Source organism: Rutidosis leptorrhynchoides, chromosome 3 (assembly GCF_046630445.1).
Source record: "Rutidosis leptorrhynchoides isolate AG116_Rl617_1_P2 chromosome 3, CSIRO_AGI_Rlap_v1, whole genome shotgun sequence".
NCBI classification, from domain to species: Eukaryota; Viridiplantae; Streptophyta; class Magnoliopsida; order Asterales; family Asteraceae; genus Rutidosis; species Rutidosis leptorrhynchoides.
In genome coordinates, this window is record NC_092335.1 from 592,519,880 (window position 1) to 592,529,752 (window position 9,873).

Below are 9,873 nucleotides of genomic sequence, written 5' to 3' on the forward strand. Positions count from 1 at the left end.
AGATTTAGGTGCCTTAAAATTTTGTGACGCCGTGTTAAAATTTTAGTATCCTTTTAAGTAATTCCCATTTTTCGTTTAGAATCCCTTTTTAATTTTCCGCGCTACAATTTTCTTATTTTTCGACCTTTTATTTTTCGACGCGCTCTTTTTCTTTCTTATTTCTCGACGCTCTAGTTTTTAGGACATAGATTTTTATTTCAAAATTTCGACGAAAAATTATTTTAAGTGGTTAAATTGATAGACATCCAAAATTTTCTGGTTCGTAGTAATAGTTGGATTTGTTAGTGGCGAGTTGTGGGCTTCCGATTTAAAGGGTCCTGGCTACCTGCTGCATCTATTGGCTATTCAAAACGTGGGCAAAATCAGAAAAGTCTATTAATTTCATAACTTATATAATTTTTATCTTTATAACTAATAGGATATTCAGTGAATGCACCGAGCAAAACGTTCACCACCTTTCATACGTTCACCACCTGTAACTCGATCAATACATCTAGCCAATATTGTCGCCGTTGATTTTTCTTTAGAATCGTCATCTAGTCGACCAAATACTCCAATTCAAATTTCCGATAATCCATTTTTTGAACCCGACTTCAAAATTGAAAACCCGGAGGATATTCAAGGACAATTCCAAGATCCTGAACCACTAATCATTCCTCCTGAACCACAAACCGGTAAATCAGAATCCTCCAGTGATTTGTATTCAGCAAATTTAATTATAGAAGTAACGGAACCTCTAAGTATGGAAGCCCCAATGAGAGCCACACGCACTGGCCAAGGTCACGCCATTATTAAGCCAGACATTAATGCGCCAGATTATGAAATCAAAGGACAAATCCTACACATGGTAACTAATCAATGCCAATTTAGTGGTGCCCCGAAGGAAGATCCAAATGAACATCTTCGTACCTTTAATAGGATCTGTACTCTATTTAAAATCCGAGAAGTGGAGGATGAACAGATCTATCTCATATTATTTCCCTGAACTTTAAAGGGAGAAGCCAAAGATTGGTTAGAATCGTTACCTGAAGGGGCGATTGATACATGGGATGTTTTAGTTGAAAATTTTCTTAAACAATTCTTTCCGGCATCTAAAGCCGTTAGACTTCAAGGAGAAATTGTTACATTCACGCAAAAGCCAAATGAAACATTATATGAGGCGTGGACAAGATTTAGAAAGTTGTTGAGAGGATGTCCTCAACACGGTTTAGATACTTATCAAATAGTACAAATATTCTACCAAGGTGTCGACGTTGCTACACGAAAAGACATCGACATAACAGCTGGTGGTTCCATTATGAAGAAAATCACAACTGAAGCTTACAAAATTATTGATAACACAGCCTCCCACTCACATGAGTGGCACCAAGAAAAAGATATCTTTCGATCATCTAAAGCGGCTAGAGCAGATTCTAGCCATGACTTTGATTCTGTTTTCTCAAAAATAGATGCTTTCGAGAGACGAATGGAAAAGATGAATAAAGATATTCACGCAATACGAATCAGTTGTGAGCAATGCGGTGGACCACACTTAATGAAAGATTGTCACATTGAACAAACCATGGAACAACGAGAGAATGTTTCCTACATGAACCAAAGGCCGGGAAATAATTATCAAATTAATTATCAACCGCCAAGGTCAAACTTCAATCGAAATCAAAACATTCTTTACAATCCAAATGGACCCAACAATAACTCGTATAACCAACAAGGTCCGAATAACCAACCAACTCAAAATAATACTTTCAATCAACAAAAACTTAGCTTGTATAAACCACCACAACAAATCGAAGAGAAAAAGTCAAATCTGGAAGAAATGGTACAAAAGCTAGTTGAATCTCAAACACAATTTATTGCAACTCAAACCCAAACGAACGAGAGGTTTGATCAGTCATTAAGAACTCAACAAGCTTCCATTTTGAATCTAGAAAAACAAGTAGGTACTCTTGCTAGATTGATGAGTGAAAGGGAACAAGGAAAGCTACCGAGTAATACTGAAGTAAATCCTCGGAATGAAAATGTTAACATGGTTTCAACGAATTTTGAAAAACCAATACCAGAAGATGGGAAGGTTTTAGATGTAAGTAACAATGAAGAAGTTAAACCACCACCACCACCCGAGTATGTAAAGCCAGTGGTGGCACCATACAGACCACCCATCCCGTTTCCAAGAAAAGGAGTTGAGTATGAGGAAGTAATAGGTAATAAAGTTTGTGACACCTTTGGAAAGAAGAAGAATAATAAGAAAGTACAAGAAACTAAAACCGTAAAGATAAACCCGGTAAAGACAGTTCCACCAAAACCTCCACTCAGGTTGGGTGATCCGGGTGAATTTATTGTTCCTTGTCTACTTAGTGATTGTGTCATGTATGATGCACTAGCAGATTTAGGTGCGAGTGCGAGTGTGAGTGTTATGCCTCTTTCATTATATAAGAGATTAGGATTAGGTGAGTTAAGTCCAACGAAAATGAGTGTTCGACTCTTTGATCAAACTATTAAACACCCAGTTGGAATTGCCGACAACCTACCCGTTCAAGTGGGTAATTTAACCTTTTTAGTCAAATTTATTGTCATTGACATAGAAGAGGACTCAAACATTCCTCTAATTTTAGGTCGACCATTCTTAGCGTCCACCGGGGCATTATTTGATGTAAGAAAGGGTAGAATGACACTTAGTAATGATGAGAAATCGATCACCTTTATGATTCGAAAGTCTAAATCTCCACCAACCAAAACCGTTGAATCAATAAAAACGATTGGTAAGAAACATATTGTTTTACCAACTCCAACGGTAGTGCTTAACAATAATAAAATGCCTAAGTGTGGGGAAAATGAAGTAACACCTAATGATGACCTGATAACAAAGAACCCCATTGTTGATACGAAATTAAATGATCCCGTTATTAATAGTTTAATGAAGAAACTTATTAAACGGATTCGCGATGCTAGAACCAAGGGGAACTTTAAGTTATGTAACCGCTTAGTATCCAATCTATCGCCTAAAGAAAAGGCGAAACTAGTTGAATTTATGGATATTACACAGGAATCCGACCAATGGCTTAAAGCAAAAGTCACAGATATGCAAGTTGATTATGGTCCAAGAGAAATTGACGATAAAGTTAATCACAATTTCGACACCACAGCTACCTAAGTGTGGGGAGATTCAAATGTTCTAAGAAATAATACTGTCTAGGGTTAGTTATTCTGTTCTCGTGTAGTTCCGAGAATGGAATCCGATTGGTCTTTTCCACTAGCAGACACTAAAGAACTAGTTTCTCCCCCCATTCTGAATTTTTTTTGTTTTGTAGGTTTTATATGAAATTAATATGCTTTTTAAATTTAAGTTTTGTGTGATTTTAAAAACAAAAATTTACTTTATTTAATTAAGTTTAAAAAAAATGATTTCTAAAATTCGTCGTGAGTTAAACACTAGGTCATTGAACCGAAATTGCTTTACCCGAGGGCGGGACGACAAATTTTGTTATCATTATTTTTAATTTTATTGATTTAAAGTTTGCCAAAAAAAATTTTAGATTTTATAAATTTTTAAAAGTGGGGTAATATACCAAACTTCAAAAATATGTATATATGTTTGTAGTTTATCTTATGTACAAAACAGAGTAAAACAACGCACTTTCAAAGACTGTCATTAAGTTCAGCAAAAGCTACTAATTTTGACGACAAGACGCAAAATATCAAATGTGAAATAACAACAATATGTTTGCAAACTCGGTAATTTTAATCATTTTTCTACACTAATCACCCTCATGAATTTAAATTTTTACTGATTTCTTGCAAATGAGGGCATTGCAAGATCTCAAGTGTGGGGAAGGGTTATAAATTCTCTCGGGTTTACACTTGGTTTAATTGCCAAATTTTGTGAAAATTTGAAAAATTTTCAAATAAATGAATTCAAAATCATGTTTATACATATTTATGAACGATAAAACTAGGTGATACTACCAAAATTATTGTTACCTTGGAAAGGACATAAATTGAGAAACAACCCAAAACGCTTGAATTCATTTAAAATGGAATAGAGGAGAATAAAAAGGCAAAGAAAGAAATAAATAAAAGCTGAGTGTGGGAAGATTTCACCAAGTTCTTTAAAACATATATCATATATTTATACAAGCTTATTGCAGGTACTTTTATTTTGGACTAAACTAATCAGTTTTACCCGATTTACTATAATATATTCGAAAGAAAGATGGATCTACATGATGAATCAATTCCATCATTGAAAGGAAGTAAAGTCTTCCGAAAAAGACACGCGCTTCTTGATTTAGGTCAAGAAATTGTCGTCCAGACCAGCTGTAGGTTGACTAAAAATCAAGAAAAGTCATCTCTAAAATCAGCAGGAAATCCACGGACCTCAGCATCAAATATGGTCGCCAAGTGGTCAAACTTATCCTAACCATGAGAGGATCTGTCGAGTAAAATTGGGAGGGCGCCGTGCAAATTAGCTTGATAAGACTAATGAATCAGACCCCCAGTAAGGATAATCTCTTTAAAGATCAAAAATCAGCTTTTAAGCCTGATATCACTCAATCCTTGAGATTGACCTTAAAGATTGAGAATTGCAAACTCATGGAATTCGATGATATCTAAACTCGAGCTTGAACGAGAAAATATTTTGATCAAAATTACAAACCGATTTATTTTCTGAAAACCCATTTTCAATGCGTTCATTACCATTGAACGTAAAATTCTGAGAATTCACCAGAATTCATTAGGTCACCTGAACCAAATCAGGTGTCAACCGTAAGAACGGTGGTGGCATAGCATGGTCGAAGACAGGACCTTGTGCCAGACCGAAAAACTATAGGGTGATCTTTACTATTGCTCCTACAAAGTATAGTAATTGCATCCGACACGATATAGACCATAATCAAAAGCATGTCACGGGACATTGCCTTAACAGTTGCTTGTTCAACGTTTTCCTTTACAACCGGAAGGTAGTTTACCGAAAGGTAATATACGGAGCAAGTATACTGGACGTGTTGCTTTCTTAATACAAGGTTAGCAAGTGGGTGACATAAAACCGCAAGTTTTGAGCTAAAATTTTAAAATCTGAAACCCACAAAACCCACAAAAACAATTTGCAAACACCGGTAAAGGGTTATTCCGGAAAACTTATCTAGGATAAAATCTAGAATGAATTTTCAAAAGATCAAATGTTTTCATAAAGCTCCAATTTCCTTAAAGGATCTAAATTTTTATAAGTCATGTGGGACTGTAAACCACATCGTTACTATCATTGTTCATACCGCCGTATTGAAATCACTGATGTACAAAGTGTGAAGAATAAAAAGTGATTCTGGTAAAGTTATATTCAAGTTCTATATTGCTTGAGGACAAGCAACATTCAAGTGTGGGGATATTTGATAGTGCTACAAATGAACATATATTCAGGCGCAATATCTTTCCAATATGTAAAGTTTTCAGTTGCAATTGTTCTATTTTCAAGTGATATTCGTTTAAATAATAAAAGGTGAAGATAAAAGACAGATTCAATGATTTGAAGACGCAAATGACCAAAAAGATAAAAAGTACAAAGTACAATTCAAGTGGTTCTATTTATTGATGAGAAACGTCTCAAAATTACAAAAGTACAAGCCGCAAAACGCAAAGTACAAGATATTAAATTATACGAAAAGGCTTTCAAAAATCCAGAACCGAGACATGAACCAACTTTCAACGCTCGACGCAACGGAGCTGAAAGTACATGTCAACTATGCACAAGAATATAATATAATATTTAAATAATTCATAATAAGAATAATAATAAATAATAAAAAGTTGTTAATTGAGCATAGTTAAAGGGTCATAAGTGAAAATTTCAAATCAATAATTCGCAACGAGATATTATTGATTCAACTTTGAATGGTAGCCAGCTAACATTCCACCTACAACAGTATCAATCATTTGCCTATAAAAGCAAGGCACGGAGTAATGAAGAAACTACACCTTTTTCTTTTCCTTTCTCATATCATATACGATATATATATATATATATATATATATATATATATATATATATATATATATATTTATATTTATATTTATATTTATATTTTTATTTTATAATTATAATTTTAATTTAAGTTTAATAATAATTGGTTTATTGTAAGAATGTTTTACGGGTTTTAAATCGAAACTCTGTTCGTGTAACGCTACGCTCTAAATAATCATTGTAAGTTATGTTCTTCCTTTTTAAATTAATGTCTCGTAACTAAGTTATTATTATGCTTATTTGAGCCGAAGTAATCGTGATGTTGGACTAAATATTAAGATGGGGTTATTGGATTTTGTACCATAATTGAGGTTTGGACAAAAGACCGACACTTGTGGAAATTGGACTATTGACTATTAATAGATGGGGGGTATTGTCTAATTGAGTGACAACTCATTGGAGTCTATCGAACCTATCTTCAAATTAATTAACCTAATAATTAATAATGATTATGGTTGTCCTATTTAGTGACGTTCATATGGAATCTGTTATAATCATTTAATTAATCAATTGGGTTGGGTAATTGATTATTCATTCTGATCAAGTGGATGAATTAATATTCATAAACTAATTAAAACAGGGGTGGATTACATACAGTGATAACTGGTGTAATTGTTGACAGAAGTGATAACTGCGTCACAGTTTAAATCCTTAATCAGTTAGAATATTTGACTTCGGGTATAAGGGTAATTTGACGAGGACACTCGCACTTTATATTTATGACCGATGGACTATTATGGACAAAAACCAGATAGACGTATCAAATAAACCAGGACAAAGGACAATTAACTCAGAGTAATAAATTAAAATCAAAACGTCAAACATCATGATTACGGAAGTTGAAATAAGCATAATTACTTTATTTTATATCTCATCGTACTTTCATTTATCGTCAATTTATTTATCGTACTTTAAATTATCGCACTTTTATTTTTATGCTTTATTTATATTTTTAATTATTGCACTTTTATTTGTTGTCATTTACTTTACTCTTTAAAATAAGTTATATTTATATTTAATATTTTGCATTAGGTTTTAACTATGATATAAGTCTCAAAATCGACAAACCGGTCATTAAACGGTAAATCCCCCCAAAGTTACCTATAATTACTATATATTACTAAATCTAGTTTAACTACTTAATTAACTAATTTGACCTAGTAAGACACCCAATAATAGTGTCCACGGATCGACCTCCCGGACTTTACCTTAGCTATATTATTACACGATAGGTATACTTGCCTTTTGTGTTTTAGTTTAATTTAGGTGATTTCCTGTAGTAAATAAATATAAAACTGATAGCCGTTTCATACACACCCTCTAGAACACATCACTTGTGTACGATGTGGCATGTGTTATTCGGTAGAATACACTTCTTTTGGGCCACAATGGGATCGGGGTGCGGGATGAGGGTTTAAATTCGCTAGTGTCGATACCTCATACGTATGGATTTTAAGTTCGCTAGTGTCGACGCCATACCACTATTTCGTTGTTCGATGAAGGTTTAAGTTCGCTAGTGTCGATACCTCATATGTATGGATTTCAAGTTCGCTAGTGTCGACGCCATACCACTATTTCATTGTTCGATGAGGGTTTAAGTTCGCTAGTGTCGATACCTCATATGTATGGATTTCAAGTTCGCTAGTGTCGACGCCATACCACTATTTCGTTATTCGATGAGGGTTTAAGTTCGCTAGTGTCGATACCTCATATGTATGGATTTCAAGTTAGCTAGTGTCGATGCCATACCACTATTTCCTTGTTCGATGAGGGTTTAAGTTCGCTAATGTGGATACCTCATATGTATGGATTTCAAGTTCGCTAGTGTCAACGCCATACCACTATTTCGTTGTTCGATGAGGGTTTAAGTTCGCTAGTGTCGATAACTCATATGTACGGATTTTAAGTTCGCTAGTGTCGACGCCATACCACCATTTTCGTCATTCGATGAGGGTTTAAGTTCGCTAGTGTCGATACCTCATATGTGTGGAATAGAAATTTGGTACTATTTGATGTTATGAACATCCGTGGCTTTCTAAGGGGGATTATTCCCTCGTGATCTTTTCTTAACCTGTGGTTTGTACGTATTCATAATTAACATTGTATTATGGGCGTGGTCCATATGTTATCATTGTTGGCTTGTTATACACTTTGGATACGTGATTTTTATGTTTTGCTAATGACGTGTGTTATTTTGTGTAGGTGAATGCAAGTAATTGAATTATGTATGTATGCGTATAAGTATTGCATTCACTAAGCATTAGCTTACCCTCTCATTGTTTACATTTTTAGGTTCGGAGGCGGACGTGGCAAGGGTATGCTCGGGATTAGACGATTTCTCCTTTTGATGCTTGCTTGGATTACTTTTGGTTTCGACTTAGGATTTGGGTAGTTTATCCCCAAACATCATGCTCGTGGTTGTGTTTGGAACTTAAACTCATGTAGTCGAAAACTTGTATTTTGTACGAAAGTCGTAAAACGACCGATGTGGGCCTGATGTCGTAAATCTTGTTTTATTATTGAAACGTGTTAGTTTTACATATTATAAAATGTTGTGAAGTGAGAGATCTTTAATCTAAAAATGACAAAACCGGACATAACTGATCAGGCCTTGTGCGCGCCGCGCACAATAGGTGGTGCGCGCCGCGCACCTGTAACATCCCAATTATTTAAGGTATTATTTTATGTGAAATTTTATTGCTAAGAAATTAATTGGTAAAAGTTATTTTATGTTAAATGGACAAAAGTTAAGTTTATTGGTTAAGTTAAGAAGGACTAATGGTGCAAAGTTAGAATTAAGGACCTTCCTAGCTATAGATGTGATGGGGAGGTTAGAAAGTGCAATTAGGCCAAAGTTAATTTAAATAAAAAGGAATTAAAATGCTGGAAATTGAGTTATTCACAAAAATTATACAGAAAAACCTCCTGTATGTGTGTGTATGTCGATGTTGAGGGAGAAGGAGGAAGAAACCACAAATTGTTGAAATTAGACTCATGCAATTGAAGATTTGTGAAATCTAACACACCTTAATCACTCTAGCAAGCTTTAATCTTCCAATTTCACTCTCTTTGTGCATAATTAGGGTTCTTAAACTCTAAAAGTCAAGGTATGAATTTTATGTCTATGTATTGCTTTTATTGTGTGATAATGATGAGATTTATGCTTAAGAAGTTGCTAGTTGTTGAATGGTGCACAATTGTTTGAGTTAAAATGAAATTTTCATTGATTTTGGAAGAAGAATTAAGCATGAACTTGCATTTTGGATTTATGGTATGAATATGATGAATTTAGTGATGTTCTAGTTAAATTTCTAGTCATGCACACCAAGTGTTTGATAAAATGTCTCAATGAGATGTTCATGTGTTTTAGTTAGTAATTTTGAAGAAGGATGTTCATGTTTGAGTTATTGTTATTATTGTAAGTTATGGAATTTGATTAAGTAATAACTTAAGGGTGTTAGTAATGGAATTGGATTGTATGTAACTTATTAAATGAATAATGAAAAGATTGGTGGAAAGTTGCATGTATTACTAAAAGAGATGAACTAGTAATGTACATGATTAAAGTTATGAAGTTTAATTGGTAATATTCCTATCTTAGAAAAGATGAGATCAAGGCTAGAATGTATGTATGTTGTGATTAGGGGGTTAAGTGTATGTATAAGTATAGAAAGATGCAATGATTCATGAAAGTTGTGATTTTGTTGAGTTGTGTGATTAATGGGATTAGCTCATGTATAGGTACTAATCAAGGAAAAGAGGTTACAAGTGATCAAGGAAATTCAATTAAGCAAGGTGAGTTTATAGGGGGTAATATGGGCGGGTCAAGAGTGGCTTAGTGTTCTCGGATTGCATCC

General features: G+C 34.2%; 1 non-coding gene across 1 annotated transcript; it reads right to left on the reverse strand.

Moving 5' to 3' along the window:
- Window positions 1-1,102: 1,102 nt before the first annotated feature.
- LOC139903405 (small nucleolar RNA R71) lies at window positions 1,103-1,209 on the reverse strand. Its single transcript, XR_011778226.1, has one exon. It is a non-coding gene; the product is annotated as a small nucleolar RNA R71 (small nucleolar RNA).
- Window positions 1,210-9,873: the final 8,664 nt, after the last annotated feature.